This window comes from Ornithorhynchus anatinus, chromosome 1, assembly GCF_004115215.2.
Source record: "Ornithorhynchus anatinus isolate Pmale09 chromosome 1, mOrnAna1.pri.v4, whole genome shotgun sequence".
NCBI lineage: Eukaryota > Metazoa > Chordata > Mammalia > Monotremata > Ornithorhynchidae > Ornithorhynchus > Ornithorhynchus anatinus.
Window position 1 is genome coordinate 47,513,561 of NC_041728.1, and position 20,985 is coordinate 47,534,545.

Sequence of the window (20,985 nt, forward strand, 5' to 3'; positions counted from 1 at the left end):
AAATTTGGAAGAGAATTACACATCCACTCCCAGAACAATCTGAGTTGATTTAGTACCACTTGGTTGGAACATCCTGGCCTTTCTGTCAAGTGCTAATTTACAATTTACTTCAGAAGATAAACTGTCCCCAACTTCCCCCAGGTAATGCCAACCCCAGGGATTTTTCTTACCCACTGGAAAAGGACACTATCCAGAGTGTTAGGAAAAATAAATAATGGAAATTTTGAGTGTTAAATGAGCCACCCTGGGGTACCCACACATAATGTCTTGATTGTAGTTAAGGAAATTAGTGGAAAATGACAAATTAAATGGCGGGATAAAGGTTACAGAGTTCAAATAAATTGTCATCCTTGTAAGTGCCAAGCTTTAACCAGCAGACTTCTTTAAATCCAAACAACTGAAATACATTGTTTTCTAGTTTATTGGAAGAAACATTTAATTTTTTTCATTCATTCATTCATTCAATAGTATTTATCGAGCGCTTACTATGTGCAGAGCACTGTACTAAGCTCTTGGAATATACAAGTCGGCAACAGATAGAGACAATCCCTGCCCATTGATGGGTTTACAGTCTAACTGGGGGAGATAGACAGACAAAAACAGTAGCAATAAATAGAATCAGGGGTATATACATCCCATTAACAAAATAAATAGGGTAATAAAAATATATACAAATGAGCAGATGAGCACAATGCTGAGACGAGGGGAAGGGAGAGGGGGAGGAGCAGAGGGAAAGGGGGGAAAAGGGGCCTTAGCTGAGGGGAGGTGAAGGGGGGGAAGAGAGGCAGCAGAGGGAGTAGAGGGAAAAGGGGAAGCTCAGTCTGGGAAGGCCTTTTGGAGGAGGTGAGCTCTCAGTAGGGCTTTGAAGAGAAGAAGAGAGTTAGTTTGGCAGAGGTGAAGAGGGAGGGCTTTCCAGGACAGCAGGAGGATGTGGGCCAGCGGTCGACGGTGGGATAGCCGAGAATGGGGGATGGTGAAGAGGTGGGTGGCAGAGGAGCAGAGCTTAAAGGGTGAGCAGTAGAAAGAGAAAAGGGAGGAGAGGTAGGAGGGGGCAAGGTGATGGAGAGCCTTGAAGCCTAGAGTGAGAAGTTTTTGTTTTGTGCGTAGGTTGATAGGCAACCACTGGAGGTTTTTAAGAAGGTGAGTGACATGCCCAGATTGTTTCTGCAGGAAGATGAGCCAGACAGAGGAATGAAGAATAAACTGGAGCGAAGAGAGACAGGAGGAAGGGAGATGAGAGAAAAGGCTGACACAATAATCCAGGGGGGATATTATGAGAGCCTGTACCAGTAAAATAGCCGTTTGGGTGGAGAGGAAAGGGTGGATCTTGGCGATATTATAAAGGTGAGACCGGCAGGTCTTGGTGATAGATTGGATGTGTGGGGTGAATGAGAGAGCTGAGTCAAGGATGACACCAAGGTTGCGGGCTTGAGAGATGGGAAGGATGGTTGTACCATCCACAGTGATAGGGAAGTCAGGAAGAGGATAGGGTTTGGGAGGGAAAATAAGGAGCTCAGTTTTGGACATGTTGAGTTTTAGGTGGAGGGCAGACATCCAGGTGGAGATGTCCTGGAGGCAGGAGGAGATACGAGCCTGCAGGGATGGGGAGAGGACAGGGTAGAGATGTAGATTTGGGCATCATCGACATAGAGATGATAGTTGAAGCTGTGGGAGAGAATGAGTTCACGAAGGGAGTGAGTGTAGATGGAGAACAGAAGAGGGCCAAGAACTGACCCTTGAGGAACTCCTACAGTTAGAAGATGGGAGGGGGAGGAGGAGCCCATAAAGGAGACCGAGAATGAATGGCCAGAAGGATAAGAGGAGAACCAGGAGAGGACAGAGTCTGTGAAGCCAAGGTGAGATAAGGTATGGAGGAAAAGGGGATGATCTACAGTGTCAAGGAGATGTCATGGGTGAGAGGTCAAGGAATAGGAGCCATTGGATTTGGCAAGAAGGAGGTCATGGGTGACCTTTGAAAGAACAGTCTCGGTAGAGTGGAGGGACCAGAAGCCAGATTGGAGGGGGTCCAGGAGAGAATGGGAGTTAAGGAATTCTAGGCAGTGAGTGTAGACAATTCGTTCTAGGAGCTTGGAAAGGGAAGGGTAGTAGGGAGATAGGGCGATAACTGGAAGGGGAAGTGGGGTCGAGAAAGGGTTTTTTTAGGATGGGGGAGACATGGGCATGTTTGAAGGCGGAGGGGAAGAACCCACTGAAGAGTGAGCGGTTAAAGATAGAAGTTAAGGAGGGGAGGAGGGAAGGTGTGATGGTTTTTATAAGGTGAGTGGGAATGGGGTCCGAAGCACAGGGGGAGGGGGTGGCACTTGGGAGGAGGGAGGAGATCTCCTCTGAGGATACTGCAGGGAAAGATGGGAAAGTAGGGGAGAGGGTTGGGGAAGGGGAGGCAGAAGGGGGAGGGATGACTTTGGGGAGCTCAGACCTGATTGTGTTAATTTTCGTGATGAAGTACGTGGCCAGATCATTGGCAGTGAGGGATGGGAGAGGGGGAGTAACAGGGGGCCTAAGGAGAGAATTAAAGGTCCGGAACAATTGGTGGGGGTGACGGGCATGGGTGTCAATGAAGGAAGAAAAGTAATTTTGCCTGGTGGAGGAGAGGGCAGAGTTAAGGCAATAAAGGATAAATAGATAAGGTTGGCTTGGTGCTTGGACCTTCGCCAGGAGTGCTCAGCAGCTCAAGCATAAGAGCTTAAGAGGTGGACAGAGGCAGTGAACCAGGGCTGTGGGTTAGTGGAGTGAGAGCGGCGGAGGGAAAGGGAGGTGAGTGAGTTGAGATGAGTAGAGAGGATGGAGTTGAGAGCGGTAACCTGATCATCGAGAGTGGGAAGAGAGGATAGGGAGGCAAGGTGGGGAGAGATGCTTTTGGAGAGATGGATGGGATCAAGAGAGTGGAGGTCTCTGTGGGGGAGTACTACAGATTTGCAGGGGGAGAGAGTGTGAGAGAGGAGGCAGGTGAGATGGTTACGGTCTGAGAGAGGGATTTCAGAGTTGGTGAGGGAGGAGATAGTGCGGCAGTAGGAGATAACGAGATCAAGGGTGTGACCAAGTTGGTGAGTGGGCGAAGTGTGGTGGAGCAGGAGGTCTTTGTGAATTGTTGAGTACTCTACAATGATCCCCTATTATCAGTGTAGCCAAGTAGGTCTTTATATGCCCAAATAATAGAGTAATGTGCTCACTGCAATTTTTCATTAATTAGGTAACTGTAGTTGAAGATTATTTAGACTTGTCTTAACCCTGTAACATAGAAGATTGACCTACATGAAGGGCAGTAGGGTTGATATGTCATGTGTACAAAATCTACTGCTGCTAAGCTAATTTTCTTCTTTGTTCCAGGTTCGCCTTATTACTCCTACATTTTTCCTTTTTTTCTTTTCATTTCTTGGAATTTTTAGGTTTCACAGAGAGGGGTCTACCATTGTGTGATTTACCATTCACATAAATTTATCTTTAAATCTTTCCCCAAAAGCTGAACTCTGGCTCTCACAATTCCCATTCTTGCCTCTCATGATTCCTGTTCCTGTTCTCTAACCTTCTTCATATATACCACCATGATGTGACAATTCCACCCTGATGGTCTGATTCAGTGGATGCTCCCAACTCTCACGTTTGGTCCCATTTAACTTGTTAGGTAAATCGACTCCTTTGCTTGACCATGTGAGAGCCTGTTAGATGGATCTCAGTGTATTCACTCAAACCCAACTGACAATTATCCATCCAATTTCTTTTTTGTGGGGGTTAAAAAAAAAGTGAGCTGTCACTTTCAAGACTGTTTCTTTACATAAGTGAAGCCAAATTCATATCGATCCAAGTGACATGTTTGCAGAACAAAATAAACTGAAACATTGATATAATTTATGGCTTGTTATGTTTGGTGATAAACAGACATTTTAATTAAGTTTGAGTTTGGGAGCCTTTAAAACCTTCTGCCTGAATTTTATCACCCATAGCAAATAGGACCTTGAAAGAGGGAATGGGTAAACAGAAGAATTGAATCCTCTCTCTCAGAGAGGATTGGGCTGTAGGCATTCACCCTGTGATGTTGTGTGACAGCTCCATCACCAAAAGTACCCAAGTGGCTCCTTCAGCTCATAAAGGCACCTGAGAAAATTTTGCTATAAATCAGGGTCGAAGTCACTTTGAGTCAAACCTCACTGCATCTGAGATACGGCTTGATCTTTAGATGGAAAATATTTTAGAGGTAACCATGGCTGAAGAATGGACTTCATAGTGGAATCAAGATTAGAAACAGCCTTTCTGAAACATCATTTATTGCCAGGTCTTTAGGAGTTCCCCAGACCAATTGCCTTTAACTGGACATACAGTCCAAATTTGGGCTTCATCAGGGCTGCGAGTGTGATGTCCCAAAGGTAACCCCGTCTCAACCAATTGCAAAGTGTCACACCCCGCTGGGTCACACCTACAGTGAAGGGCATTCTTGCTCTTGCAGGTGGGTCATAGGCAGGTTTCCAGTAATGATTTGGTCAGCTGTAGGTGATCTAGCTACCTCTTAAAGTCCTGGTTCTCTGCCTTAAAATACAAAGGATTGATTCACTAATACCTCCCAGACCTTTTCACATTATTGTCCTATTAAGGGGTAGTTTATAATGGCTAAAGCTGAAGGTGTCCTGTTTTATCTTTTCCCTTAATAAACATAAGAGCAAAACAAGTCTGTGTGGAGGTCACACAGAACACACCCCTCTTGTTAATATCCTTGAAGAGACAGTTTGGGACCAGGATATTGGTGGTAGGATATGTTTGCTTTGAACATGGAATTATTTCTTCCAACAGACTATGGACATCATTTAAGAATTTTTTAAATGTGTATTTGTTTTGGGGGTTTTTTTGGTATGACACCTACAGATTCTTAGGTTTGTCCAGTGAAGACTCATTGTGATGACAAAGAAATAATTATGAACCTCTTCAGAGAATTAGTGTGGTGCTATAGACCAACAATAAATAGGGTGGAAGCAAACTGAGGCTCTCAACTAGCCTGTGTCAGAGAATATTTTCATCAGCTGTAATAAGTGTCACTCATAAATGGCTATAGATTTACTACACCAGTATGGAGGGATGCACTGCAATAGTTTCACTGGTCAAAATATGGCTAATAGCAGGAACACCATTTAGATTTTGAAAGGTGAGCTGGAGCAAAATGCAAGCACACCACTTTGGAAATTCAAGGAAGCACAGTCTCAAGCAGTGTGGCACCACATTGATCTTTTGAGGGCATTTGGGGTGGGTAGATCAGTCTAGTATGCTGGACACCATGAGAGGGGAATTTTCCTCCAACAGAAGCTTTGGGAAGGCCATTAGGAACAGTGCCAGACAATGAAAGTTGCTAGTATGATGGCTCAGCCAAGAACAATCTTATAATGTACCCAATATGAAAGGAGCCACATATTAATATTTTCAGTTGCATCGAGGTTCACTTCCTCTCAGGGTTGCAACCTGGAGAGTTTCCAGTACTCTACCCATCACACCTACAAGCAGGAGAGTCAAGCAGAGGCATACCCATTCCATTCCTAGCTTGGGCAGTGGCTAGTGAGTGGAAGGCAATCAGCTGTAAGTCAGAGCTCACCTGTGCTGGGCAGCAATGGGATGGGAGAGAGTTGAGGGCAGAGACTTGTTTACTGCACAGAATGAGGCAGGGGTAAACCCTTTCTGTATTTTTAACAAGAAAACTCTATGGCTACACTACCAGAACAATTGCAGATGGAATTGGGTCATTCTAGGAGAGATGTATCTGTGGCATCACTATGTGTTGGACACGACTTGACAGCATAAGACAACAGTAACGTTGAGGTTCACTCTCAGGAACGTCATCTTTGACACAAAGGACACAAGGGACATTGGTATATATTGTTGGAAATCACTTACCTCATGTAGACAAGGGTTAACACAATTGATTGACCGCTAAAGAAATCTCTTAAAACTGTGCTTCTCAGCCTTCTGTCATGAGAGGTTTGTTATTTACTGTTGCTTGTTCTTCCTTCCTCATTTTATATCCACCACATTAAAATGAATACTAATAGGCTTCAAGGCTAACAAGGTGATTTAAAAAAAAGGCCATGATTTTTCACTGAACGTAAATTTATCTGAAGGTGCACAATGTACTCTACGGTAAATCCCACCTCTGTTCTCCTGATCGGAACAATGAAGCAGCTGAAGTAAAGATTGGTTTTATATCAAGCTCCATCTGAACTGAAGTCAGGAAGAATTAATTTCAAGCTTTCACTGGTATAGGTAGCCACACACTCATGAATCATTTATTTAGGTTATATTGTATCAGGTTTACTGATACTGAAGAAGCAGTTGAGCATCTTTGCCTAAGGGAGCACAGGAATTCTTGGGGATTATTATGAGGTTGATTGGGGAATTTTCCATCATGCGAAGGAAAAAAAAGGTATGAGATCTTTAAATATATTTTAGTGAAGTTCTTGAATAAAAATCTCAATGTTTCATCACTGTTCTTATCTTATTCATTCAGCAACATTAATATAATTATAAATTTAGAAAAAATGACTCACACACTCTTGTACCTCCTCTACAATGAATGCACACACAGTTCCTCTCCACTGTGGCTGAGCAAAGCCAATGATAACTGCGACCTGCAACCTTCTGTCCAACTCTCGATCCCTTTCCTTCACGTCACCAGTGAAGCAACTGGTGTGGCATAGTATTTAGAGCAAGGGCCCTGGAGACAGAAGTTCATGGGTTCTAATTTCAGCTCTGCCGCTTGTCTGCTGTGTGACCTTGGGCAAGTCACTTCACTTCTCTGTGCCTCAATTACCTCATCTGTAAAATGGAGATTGAGGCTATGAGCTCCACGTGGGACAGGGACTGTGTCCATCCCAATTTACTTGTATCTACCTCAGCACTTAGTATATCCCTGCATATAGTAAGTCTTAATAAATGCCACAATTATTACAATCATAATTGTTGCAGCCTCCCCTGCCTCCATCACCGATGTTTCCTGCTCCCAACATACTCTATGCTGATCAGGCTGGGATGAAAAGTTCTGCTGACTATTCATTCATGCAATCATATTTATTGAGTGCTTACTTTGTGCAAAGCCCTGTACTAAGCACTTGGGAGAGTAGAATACAACAGACAGTTCTGCCCTCATCAAGTTCAGGCTAGAGGGGAGCTCACAGTCCAGCTCACAATTGAGAAGCAGCATGGATTAGTGGAAAGAGGACGGGCTTGGGAGTCAGAGGTCATGGGTTCAAATCCCGGCTTCGCCACTTGTCTGCTCTGTGACCTTGGGCAAGCCACTTTACTTCTTTGTGCCTCAGTTCCCTCATCTGTAAAATGGGGATTAAGACTGTGAGCCCACATGGGACAACCTGATTACTTGTATCTACCCAAGCACTTAGAACAGTTCTTGGCACATAGTAAGCGCTTAACAAATATCATCATCATCATCATCCAGTGAGGAGGTGGGGCGGGGCAGAGGTTTGGGCAGAGCTCTTGCCCCTCTATCCCTGGTTTTCCTGTGACCAGAATTAAGCATTGTGAAACAGCTGATTTGGGTTAGGGATGCAGTTCTTGTCTCCCCTCGCCGCAACTGAAGAGTCAACCACACTGCCTCCCCCTATAACTGATCTCCTCTGCACTATCAAGGAGGCTCCATCCCATTATCCCTTTCACTGCCCCAGCAGAACCTGCAGGATGGGACCTTCACAAAACCCTGGGATAATTGGAGGCAACTACAGTGGCTGCTGTGGTTATGGGTATGCCTTGGATTTTAAGTGACAGGACCCTGGAATTCTTCTTCTCTAGCTACATCACCCAACCACTTTAGTGTTTATTTTGTGTGTGTGTTTTATTTTTCTTTAGTGTTTTATTGTTTCATCACTCTGTATATCTGTCTCCATTCCCCTCCTCCCAATTTTTACTCTTAGATTGGGAATTCCTTGAGGAACAGAGATGGTGTCTAATTCCCACCTATGTATTAATAATTCTTAGTTCAGTGCTCCACACAAAATAACCACTTAAAATGCCATTACTACCACAATGACTTACAATGATTGATTATAGTACATTTGTGACTCACTCCACCCTTCAAGCATTTACTCATTTACATATCCATCTTTCCCTTTTCCCTCCTAACTGGAATTCATTTTGTGTTTGTGTCCCCTGTTAGACTGTCAGCTCCTTGTGGACAGGGATTGTGTCTTTTACCTCTGCTACTCTCTGGGGTGCTTTCGTGTTTAGGTATCAACAAGGTAGGAACATTGATAAATACTACTTGATTGTTCCTCCATCTCTAGATTGTAAATTCCTTATGGGCAGAGAATGTGTCTACCAATTGTGTTGTATTCTACCCTCTCTCTCAAGGGCTTAGTACATATTTACCAGTCAATAAATAATGGTAAATTAATTAATTGATTGATTAAAGAGATCATCTACAACATCCTTTCAGATGGGTATCTACATATAGACCTGTCCTTTGGTTCAAACACAGTACTGGTGCTGGTGCCCTTGTGCCCTTGAGGGTGCCATTAAGAGAGATATTTACTACACCTTGAGCCCATAAAAATATGGTAGAACAACTTTTCTGGCCCTCAGACATTGATGGTGACCATTGCTCAGACAGCAAGGGCATTGTAGAGAGTCACTTCTGCTTTTCCCTCAACAATATATATGAACTGTTTTCTAATACCTTAGACTTAGGAAGAAAAGAGGGAAAGTTGTATCCTAGAGTCAGAAAGACAAGCACTTGAATTGTTCATATGATAGTGGTGATGGTTTGCCCCGAGGCATTCACACATTTCCTTGAGTGGTGGTGAATATCTAAACCATTCAGAGCAGAAAGTTGTCTGTTATCTTTTTCTTAAGATACTACAATCTCCTTAGGTAGTCTGATAGTGCATAATAGTCTGCAGTTAAGAGCTTCTTTACATCTAACTTCCCCAGTGCTTTGCATAATGTTCTGCATCAATTTGGTACTAAATAAATATATATATATATAAATAATGCTCATTGATCTATCTAACCCAATCATTTTGGAGATTTATTATAAGCCTCATATATGGTTTACCAAAACAAAAACCCAAAAAACAACCCAGTAATTTATTAGGTAGTAGTTAAGCATTCAGACAAGCAAGATAAGTTTGGATCTCAAGGAAGGTCACTAAATTTGGTTTAGATCAGAAATACCCAGTTGTTCTTTCATTGAGCTGGTCAATGTCTTAAACATAAAAGTCCAGCACTGCAGTCCTGTGATATTTTGTTGGTGTTGCTGCTCTGATTTGCTTCTGCTCTGAGTATTTGGATATTGTTTTTCCCTAGCTGCTCTCCTTGCCTCTTCCAATTTTCACCAATACTATTTTCAATTTTATTTAAGAAATGTATTTTGTGGGTTAATGGGAATGATAGCGGGTTGGGGGAGGGGTCAGAGAGAGGGAGAGAAATGACTCTACCATCCAACCCCTGGATACCCATTAGTAAAAATATCTTAGTAAAAAATATTTAGAGGTGAGCACATGCTTTGTACTCGACAAAATGTGAGCATTTTACTTAATTATTCCCAGGTTTTGAGATTCTGGAACTATTATTTTGTTTAAAAAGGAAAGGGAGGAAAACAAAATTGGTAGGAATGGTACATATTAGCAGTCATCAATTGTCTAATACTCTTTTTTTTCTGCTGAGGAAAGGGGTACTTTTCATTTATGTGTGAGTAGTTTTTAAAAATTATTGAATATTTCATAACCATAGAGATCTGAAAGGGAAATGTTTTGGTCTCAAAAGAAGACCTTTGAATGAACAGGTTATTAGATCATGGCTCAGCAGATAAGCATCCTCTGTAAAACAAATATGAAGCAGACTATTCCCGTAGGTTAGATGGGAAATTTGGATAAGTAACAGTGATTGTAATTCAAGCACAAGTGGAGGATGAGGGAAGATTAAGCTCTTTGGCACTCAGTGATTTCTATTGTTTGGTATATTTTTATTTTTGAGCCGATGCATCACACATTCCTGAAATGGCGGGCAAAGATGAACTTGGTTGTGGGAAGAATGGAAATGATGCCAGAGGCTCTGTTTTGACACTGCAATCATCAGTGGTTCCAAAATATATGGATCAGTTTGTCTGGAAGAATTTCCAAACTCATCTGGATGTAAGAGACATTTCTGCCAAGGGCATTATGTGGTCTGAGAGAATTTAGTTTTCTTTCACCTTTAATTCTTTCAGGATAAAATAAACTGAGGATTAAAAGAATGCAGACACATAACTCTGTTGACCATGGTTGATGTCTTAATTAGATCAGAGAAATGTGTTTAGTTGTTTTGAAAGATTTTGGGTCTCTCACACAGAACAGCAACTAGATGAGTTTAACATCTAACCTTATAAAGCAACTATTTGTAGAATGGAACCCCTCGAAGTTGGCAGGAAATGAAACATCTCCACAATACCTGAATCAGTACCAGTCAGGTCTGGACAGAGAGAGATATATTTTCATCCCTCATTGTCTAGGGATCAGAGGAAGTAGTACAGTTGTTTAGGTGAAGTGTACTTGATTAAGTACATTATTGCTCTTTCCAGGTGGTGTCTTTGCATGGATATATTGTTTTACAATTTAGCCTGAGGATACCTGACTAAATTCCAAATGAAAGTCTATTGGGTAACTTAATCCTAATCAGGAGATGTTGTCCATATGTTATTGTAGAAGTACACAGTTCAATCTGATAGTCATCTTGGCTTGTTAGTCAGTGAACTATTTTGAAATGTTGCTATCATCACAGCCTGATTTTTTGAAGAGGAAAAAATTCCCGGTTATCTATTCTAAGTAAAGATTTCACCTCTCCTCTCAAATGGTGACTTGGAAGGAACAAATTTCTGAGATTAAAATAGAAATTTTAAATCATTAATATCTGAAGTCATTTTCTCCCTGTCGGGTTTCCCTCTTCTTCTGTTCTGAAATCAGGAGTTTAATCCTTCCCCAGATTTATCTTTGACATGTTGCTCCAGCTGTTCAATTTCCTTCCTAAGGGCTCTGTTTCTTCCTTGAGCCCTTTTTGACTCTTGGTTCTAAAGAGAATGTTTCACTACCCCAGCCTCAATTATAGCTCACCCATTATTATACTGTAAAATAATATCTTTCTCTGAAAACCCTCCTCTAGTCAAACAGCACATGTGAGGAACACCACAGGAAAGCCTCATATTCTAAAATTTATTTCTCATTTTTGCACAACTCACAGGTCTTTTTATGATTTCAAGAGGCAAACGAGGAAAGCAAAACCCAAGTAGAAAACTCAAGTTCTTTATAGGGAAGTGATCATTGGACATAAGTAAATAGGGAGGTAAATAGGACACATCTCATTCAAGAATCCTTGTATTTAGGATAGGTTGATGAAAAGGTGATTTTTTTTTCAAATAGAAAAATATACGGGCTCAGAATTGTTAAAGTGTATGTACTCTGGAATTAGAGAAATACTTTGAGGTTGGTTCATCTTTAACATCTTAAAAATCACAAACAAATTATCTGAAAGCTTATAATTTTTAATCAATCCACATTGGTGAATTGAATGGGATCCTTAAAGGAGCTGGGCATTCTTGTTTATAAATCTTTAAAATATAATTATTTATTTATTTAGGGGGTACTTTTCTCTTGGAATCTAATGCACCCATTCTTTGTTAAGCAACGTTTGCCTGAACTGAAACAGAGCATACAAAATGTATGACCACCCTTACCTATTTGCAGTGGTCTTCCAAGAGACGTTTAATTGGTAACAAACATGAATGAACTAGTTACTCTTTTTAATATCTCCACTGTTATTTGATCAGATGCAATGTTGACTGAAAGTGACCATATGAATACTGACTAATTTATCTTGAAGAAGACAGTGTCAACCCATTACTTAGACTGTATCTCCCTCTGGATGGTAAGCTCATTTTGGGCAGGGAATGTGTCTGTTACATTGTAGTATTATACTGTTCCCATCACTTAGTACAGTGATCTCTACTGTCTTGCTGCCAACCCCTGGTCCACTTCCTACCTCTGCCCTAAAACGCCTTCCTTTCTCAAATCTACCAATTATTCTCCCCTGCTTCAAAGTCTTACTGAAGGCACATCTCCTCCAAGAAGCATTCCCAGACTAAGCCCCACTTTTCTTCATCTCCCACTCCCTTCTGCATCACCCTGACTTGCTCCCTTTGCTCTTCCCCCCACTTGCTGCCCAACAGCACTTATGTATATATCTATAATTTTATTTATTTATATTGCTGTCTATTTATTTGCATTGATGTCTGTCTCCCTCTCTCTAGGCTGTGAGTTCGTTTTGGTCAGGGTTTGTCACTCTTTATTGCTATGTTGTACTTTCCCAAGTGCTTAGTACAGTGGACTGCACATAGTAAACACTTAATAAATATGATTTAGTTAATGAATTAATGATTTGCATATAGTAAGTGCTCAATAAATATGACTGAATGGCTAATTGACTTAAAGTCATCCAGAAAATTAACCAGGTCAGCCAAAGTACCTATGATTTGTGGTGTCTTGTCCCTTGCATTGAATAGCAAAGAATGCAGCCTGTTCAGTAACATAATAATAATAATAATAATAATAATAATAATGACGGTATTTGTTAAGTGCTTACTATGTGCCAAGCACTATTCTAAGTGCTAGGGTAGAAACAAGCAGAGTGGCTCAGTGGTAAGAGCCCGGGCTTGAAAGTCATAGGTCATGGGTTCGAATGCCGCCTCTGCCACTCATCGGCTGTGTGACCTTGGGCAACTCACTTCACTTCTCTGTGCCTCAATAACCTTATCTATAAAATGGGGATTAACTGTGAGCCTCATGTGGGACAACCTGATTACCCTGTATCTACCCCAGCACTTAGAACAGTGCTCTGCACATAATAAGCGTTTAACAAATACCTACATTATTATTATTATTATTATACAAGGTAATCAGGATGTCCCACGTGTGGCTCACAGTCTTAATCCCCATTTTACATATGAGAGAATTGAGGTACAGAGAAGTTAAGTAACTTGCCCAAGATCACACAGCAGACAAGTGACAGAGTCAGGATTAGAATCCATGACTCCAACTCCCAAGTCCATGCTCTTTCCATTAAGCCACTCTGCTTTAACATTTATTAATTTGTCCTGGCACTTACTACATACCCACACCTTTAATACTCTGGTATAAAGAGATTGCAAAATGATCTACTTGTGTTATCTACAGCTCTCAATCTATCATCCAGTGACATTTAGTGAGCAGTTACTCTTTGCAAACCACTATGTTAAATGCTTGGAAAAGTACAATACAACAGAGTTGGTAGAAGTGATCTCTGCCGACAAGGAGCTACCTATGTACCTATTAATATGCCTGGACATCAGCCTTCTCTCCCAATTGTCCTGTCTTATGCTTTCAAGTCCTCTCCAACCCATCGTGTCTCCATGGACACATCTGTCCCAGAAAGCCTCACCTCCAACTGTAATCATTCTGGTAGTGTATCCAAGTACTTTTGTTGGTAAAAATACAGAAATGGTTTACTATTGCCTTCTTCCATATAGTAAACGTGAGTCTTAGCCCTCTTCCATACCACTGCTGCCCAACACAGGTAAGTTATGACTTGTAGCAGATTGCCTTCCACTTGCTAGCCACTGCCCAAGCTAGGAATGGAATGGGTAGGCCCTCTGCTTGGCTTTTCCTCCCATCGCCGAGACTGGTTGAGTATTGGAAACTCTCCAGATGTGATCCTGAGAGGTGTTCTCCCAATTACGATGTAAGAATCTTAAGGACAGGAACAATTGTAGTCTTAACTTTGTAATCTTATGGCATCTAATGTATCACAATGATTCCTTTTGAGGTTTGGGAAATATTGATGATGATGATGATGATGATGATGATGATGATGATAATGGGTTCTGAGTCAGTGAAGCCAAGGTTGGATAATGTTTCCTGGGAAATTTCAAGGAAGAACAAGACCAAATCTCTGTCATTAAGAAGTTTTCATTTAAATTGGACCTTTATTGCTCAGCCATGATGGAGAGTTAGAGTGAATTCAATGAATACCCTTTCCAATTCTAAACTGCTGCTGAAATTCTATTCTGAAGCTTGGTCCTTTTCTCGTCACCTCCTGGAGTGAAAATCCCCACTGATTTACCAAAATATTTAGGGGTGTAATGCCAATCAAGTAGTTAAATGGGTACATTAGAAATAAAAATATAGCTAATGGTTTATTGGAAAGTCAAAGAGATAGCTTGTGAGGTACCTCTGAAAAAGCACATTAAAAGTGTTAGAATTCAACACAATATTCCACACATTAAAATCCTATAATATCCTACAGGTGTCACCCATTTATTTCTACCTGGTCTGCTCAAAGGTAGTCATTGGGAAAAAAAATACCACTTTCACCTGTTTTCTATTTAGCCACATCTGCAGAGACAGTAAAGAGATAGAGAACTAAGTTTTGAAAAGGACTAAAATTTCAGTGTTTGTCCAAATTTATTGGTATTACTGAGCTTTTTCCAACCTGCAAAAACACTAGCTCAGTCTAGAACTGAACAACATTGTCTATTTGAGAAGTCAGAGCTTACAGACAGGGCTTTTGGGCCATATCTATACACTCAAACAATCAGTCAATCACATTGAATGCTTACTGCATGCAGAACACTGTTCTACACACTTGGGAAAATACAGTGTAACAAAGTTGGTAGACAGGTTCCCTGCCCACTAAGAGCTTACAATCTAAAAGGATGACAGACTTTAAATAACTAAATTATGGATATGTAAATATGTACACAAGTGTTTTGGGGTTGAGGGAGGGGTGAATAAAGGGGGAAAATGCAAGTTCAAGGACAGCACAGAAGGGAGTAGGAGAAGAGGAAATGAGGACTTATTTAAAGGCAGTTTGAATTAAAGCGTTTCTAAGAATCTAAGAATGAGGATCTCAGTGTTAACTTGGTAACCCATCAACAAAGGGATATCAGTGCTGCACTGCTATTTACCATTATGTTTACTCCATGAAGAGTCAGGGCAAAAACAGATATTTCTACTAAAAAGGAATTTTAACCACTGGATGCTGTTTGGAAAATAATATTAATAATGGCGTTAAGTGCTAACTATGTGCCGGACACTGTACTAAGCACTGGAGCAGATACAAACCGTTCACTCCTCACTGCCGCTCACCACCTCATGGTCCCCTGTTCACGCCTATCCTGCTGTTGACCCCGGCTCACATCCTGGAATGCCCTCCCTCCTCATGTCCGCCAAACTAACTCTTCCCCTCTTCAAAGCCCTACTGAAAGCTCACCTCCTCCAAGAGGCCTTCCCAGACTGAGCCCCCTCTTTCTCTCTGCTCCCCCTCCCTTCCTCTCCTCCCTACCCTCTTTTCTTCCCCCTTCCCCTCCCCTCAGCACTGTGCTCATTTGTATACATAATTTAGTACCCTATTTATTTTGTTAATGAGGTGTATAACTCCTTGATTCTATTTATATCGATGATGTTGTCTTGTTTTAGTTTTGTTCTGTTTTGCTTTGCTGTCTCCCTTGTTTAGACTGTGAGCCCGTCAAATGCCAGCAATTGTCTCTGTTGCCAAATTGTACATTCCAAGCACTTAGTACAGTGCTCTGCACATATTAAGTGCTTAATAAATACGAATGAATGAATGAATGAATGAATGAATGAATACATACAAGCAAATAGGGCTGGACACAGTCCCTGTTTCATGTGGGACTCATTAAGTCTCAATCCCCATTTTACAAATGAGATAACTGAGGCACAGAGAAATAAAGTGACTTGCCCAAGGTCACACAGCAGACAAGTGGGGTAGTTGGGATTAGAACCCAAGTCCTTCTGAATGAGGCTCAGGCTCTATCCAATAGACCACACTGCTTCATTGTATTGAACTAGTTCTTGTGTTTCATTAGACCAAATTGTTATTAGTAACGATCTTGATAATCTTTCCAGTGAGAATTGAAATGTCTTTCTTGTAAATTATTTTTCTATATATATGGATTTGAAGGAAATAAATTTTAATGTTTGCTTCCACAAATATGCACTGTCATAACAAACTAAATGGTAAAATGCAGAAGCTTACAATTGGTTTCAGCAGAAATACTTTTTTTTAAGGCCAAATTTAATTACTGTATATTCAGCAGTCGTCACTTCGACGATTTAAATTTGACAAAGTATGCTTAACTAAGTGCAATCTGAAATACGTTTTCTGATATAGATTACAGTGAGGTATCCTTGTTTCTATATGGGCCCACATAGGCTAGTTTATACCAACAATTATATCCACTTAGATCATTCTATAGATGTGATTGGTGCAAAGCATATTCATATACCCCCAACATCCATATGCAAGTTCATTAAAATGACTTATATTCGAATTGTTAGATTTATTTTTATTTACAACTTAGATAAATATCAAAAGGAGAAAGAAGGAAAACAAACTGACCAAATCTGATTATTTCTCTGAGGTATGCTGCATTTATTCAGCCTCTCCAATTTTGTTTTACAGAAAGCATGAAAGTTCCTCATTAAGGTCTAACAAACACTAGGAAGTTCTTGTTATACCTTCAATGACCTACCATTGATCCACAAGCCATGACAAATTTGTTCAGAACAGTGAACAATAAACGTGTTATTAAAAGTTCATAATGCTCTGAGCTTATTTTTTTTTCCTTTTTTAATGGGGCAAAGCCATTCAGTAGCAGTAACTGCTCAACGAGGCCAAATTATATTTAAATGTCTCATTTTTGTGCTCATTATATGTAGTTATATTACATATAAAGTAAGATCTTAGTACCTGAACAGTCAAAGCAGATCCAAGTGTGAATATTGTAAGTAGAATTTTTCAAGTGTTAGACTAAGGAGGTTTTTTGGGCTTTTTTTAAATCAAACAAATATGTTTTGGAAATCTGTAGTCACAGTGGGGGACCTGGTTATCTTGTATCCACTCCAGTGCTTGGCACATAGTAAGTGCTGAACAAGTACCACTATTAATTATTATTATTAGAGAAGCAGCGTGGCTCAGTGAAAAGAGCATGGGCTTGGGAATCAGGTTGTGGGTTCTAATCCCAGCTCCTCCACTTATCAGCTGTGTGACTTTGGGCATGTCACTTAACTTCTCTGTGCCTCAGTTACCTCATCTGGAAAATGAGGATGAAGACTGTGAGCGCCACGTGGGACAACCTCATTACCTTGTATCTACCCAGTGCTTAGAACAGTGCTTGGAACATAGTAAGTGCTTAACAAATACCAAATAGTTATTATTATTAATATCATTATGATTACTATCATTATATTGTTATTCTTATGTGTTTTTGATACGGGGAGACAAGATGTGAGTTCCATAGGAAAATATCACTGTTGTAAATGTGAAAATTATGAACACCTGCCCTCCCCCCTTTACAGGAATGTGGCTTTTTCAAAAACTTCCCCAAATAGTCAAGGCATTGTTCACCATGAACTCACTTATGAGGAGGAGTTAATATAAGAGGTGGACAATTGTCTTGAGATTACTTTATGGAAGCCAATTTTGCCCAAGACCTGTTTCTGCATTGAATCGAAAATACTGGTCTCATCAGTCCTTCTCCAATAATTTAAGAACTGTAGGAATTTAGGCTTCACTGTTTCAGAAAGAACCAATGTGCCAGCAACACACATTCACTGACCATCCACAAGGATGATGTCCCTCAAATGGTGCATAAGATAGATGTAAAATAGTGAGCTCTTTGAAGGTAGAGATGGGGTCTACTAACTCTATTGAACTGTCTCCTTGCTAGTGTTTATTAACTTTCCCTGCACTTAGAATGTGCCCAATAAATACTATTGAATGACTTGTTATACTCCTGCAAACATCTAGTACCATGCTCTGCACACTTGGGCACTCAATAAATAGTCTTGATTAATTATAAAAGTGTAGACACAGACACTGCTGCCAGGCTATCCTAAACTACTCACCTGATCAATCCCGAACCCTCACCTGATAAAGCTCTGACCAGAAACACTACCTCTCCTCCCTCATTGACTCCCTTCCCCACTGCCTGCATCAACTACTCCAGGCAGTTCCCCAATGTTCTAACCCTGCTCCTGATGATCTTGCCAGTACTGTTGACAAAAATCAAAAACACTATCCATGAACTCTCCCAATTTCTCCTTCACCTGCTCAGCACCCGCTCTCGCAGCTTTCAGGAAGAGATCTCCCACAGACTTTTAAAATCTACCCCTTCTACCTATGCCTCTGACCCTGTTCCTTCCACTTTATAAAAACATTCATACCCACTCTTTCTTCCCTCCTCTTTGGTGACCACCTTCAATTTTCATTCTCTTATATCTCCTTCCCCTATGCCATCAATCTACCTTTCTACTGTGTGAATGAAAATTCCCAATATTATTTTTTTCATTTTACAGATGGGTAAACTGAAACACCGAGCAGTTAAATTATTTTCCCAAGGTCACAAAAGTCAGATGCAGTTCCATTAGCAAGGATTGTTGATTTTTCAAAAGTCTGAACTGTAACTGCCATACCTAGACTGAAAACTTCTTGTGGGCAGGGAACATGTCCACCAACTCTGTTATAATCTACTTTCCCAAGAGCTTAATACAGTGCTCTGCACGCAGTAAGAGCTCAATAAATATGATTGATTGGTTTATTACAAATGGTGCTGTTTCTAGGCTTTAAAAAAAGTTAATTTTATTTAGGAAGACTTACTCTATGCCAAGTACTGTGTAAGCACTGGAGTAGGTAAAAGATTATCAGATTAGACACAGAGCCTATGCCATATGGGCTCACAATCTCAGAAGTAGAAAAAGCAGGTATCTTATCCTTTTTTACTAAAAGAAAAATCTGAGGCCCAGAAAATCAATCAATCAATGATATTTATTGAGTACTTATTGAGCAATGTACTAAGCGCTTGGGAGAGCAAAATTCAACAGTGTTGGAAGACATGATCCCTGCCCACAAGGACCTTAGTCTACAAGGGGAGGCAGACATTAAAATAGATTAGGGTTGAGGGAAATAGAGTATAAGAATATATTTATAAATATTAGGGGTCTGGGTTGAGTATCAAAGTGCTTAAAGGGTAACCAGCCAAACCCACATAGGCACAGAAGGAAGGGTGACAAGAGAAACAAGGGACATAATCAGAGAAGCCTTGTGGGGAAGATGTCATTTGAAAATAGCTTCGAAGGTGGAGAGATGGTGTACTGTCAAACCTGAATAGGGAGGGAGGGAGTTGTAGGCCTTATGGAGAACTTGGCCAAGGGGTCAGCGTTGGGCCAAACAACATTGAAGTACAAAGAAGCAGTGTGACCTAGTGGAAAGAGCTCAGGCCTGGGAGTCAAAGGGCCTGGGTTCTAATTTCAGCTCTGCCACTTTTTCTTCTGTGTAACCTTGGAGAGTCACTTAACTTTCCCACGTGCCTGTTCCCTCATCTGTAAAAATGGTGATTAAGCCTGTGAGCCTCACGTGGGACATAGACTGTGTCTAATCTTGTATCTATCCCAGCGTTTAGTGCAGTGCTTGGCTCATAGTAAGCATTTAACAAATACCATTGAAAAAAAAAAAGCTTGGTGTTAGGAGAGCAGAACATGCTAGTTGGTTTGTAGTAAGAGATCAGTGAGGTTAGGTAAGCGAGAGAGAACTTACTGAGTGGCTTAAAGCCAATGGTATGGACTTCTCTTTAATGCGATAGTGGGTGGGCGATTATTAGTGAAGTTAAGTTACTTGCTCAAGGTCACACAACATGCCAGTGGCTGAGGTGGGATTAGAACATGTTTCTTCAGACTTCCAAGTTCATGCTCTTTTGGCAAGTCTAATATGATGTGAGTGGGCCAAAAGAGTAAATATTTCATCTTTAAACAGACTGATCCATATCAGGCAGCCAACAGAATATTAGTGTCAAAGCAGCACCTGTTTAGGTTGTTTGCATGTCATCCTGCAATGATTAATTTCTGTCTTCTCATTGCTCACTACTGTATTATTGTAATGACAACTAATAGCCTTAGGCTTATGTACTGTGATGTAACCTGAGAAGACTCCCACATGTAAGTGCAATGCAAATTATTAGTTTCTAGTGTCATTCAGATAGAGAAACAGCATGGCGTAGTGGATAGAGCACAGGCTGGTGAGTCAGAAGGTCATGGGTTCTAATCCCAGCTCTGCCACTAATCCCAGCTGTGTGACTTTGGGCAAGTCACTTAACTTCTCTGTGCTTCAGTTCCCTTATCTGTAAAATCTGTGAGCCCCATGTGGGATAACCTGATTACCTTGTGTCTGCCCCAGTGCTTAGAACAGTACTTGATACATAGTAAGCACTTAACTGACATTATTATTATTCAGATAGTTCTATCTTATAATCAATTTCAATCCACACATGCAAATCGGGTAAACTATCTAAATTATAGGATCCATTAAAATTATTGATATTTCTTTGCACCTGTGGAGCAGGTACAAAAACATGAACAAAGGTCAAACTTACCCATAGGCAAGAAACCTCTTATAAACAACTACTTGCTCATCAGCTGTATCGCAGAGAAACATATTCTTTTATGCACCTCTCTCTCCACCTTCAAAGCCTTACTAAAATCACATCTTCACCAAGATGCCTTCCTCTACTAAGCCCTCATTTACCCTACTCTTTCTCCCTTCTGAGTTGCCCTTGCACTTGGACATGTGCCCTTTATTCACCCCAACATCAGCCCCACAACACTGAAGTGCTTATCCATATTTATTTTAATTTCTTTCTCCCCCTCTAGACTGTAAGCTCTTTGTGGGAAGGGAACATATCTTCCAACTCTTATATGGTTCTCTCCCTGGCATTTAGTACAGTGATATGCACACAGTAAGTGGTCAATAAATATCATCGATTGATTATTCACACATTTGTGGCTGTTGTGAATGCATGCTTAAACAATTGAAAATAGAAGAATCTATAACTCTATATCATGCAGGCTTATTATTGTGCTCAAAAATATAGTGATTGCAATTTTTTACTGAACCTAGAACATA

At 40.7% G+C, this 20,985-nt stretch overlaps 1 non-coding gene across 1 annotated transcript; it reads right to left on the reverse strand.

Annotated features, from left to right (window-relative positions):
* Positions 1-13,594: 13,594 nt before the first annotated feature.
* On the reverse strand, positions 13,595-13,733 carry LOC114816687. The gene has a single exon (XR_003764492.1). It is a non-coding gene; the product is annotated as a small nucleolar RNA SNORA7 (small nucleolar RNA).
* Positions 13,734-20,985: the final 7,252 nt, after the last annotated feature.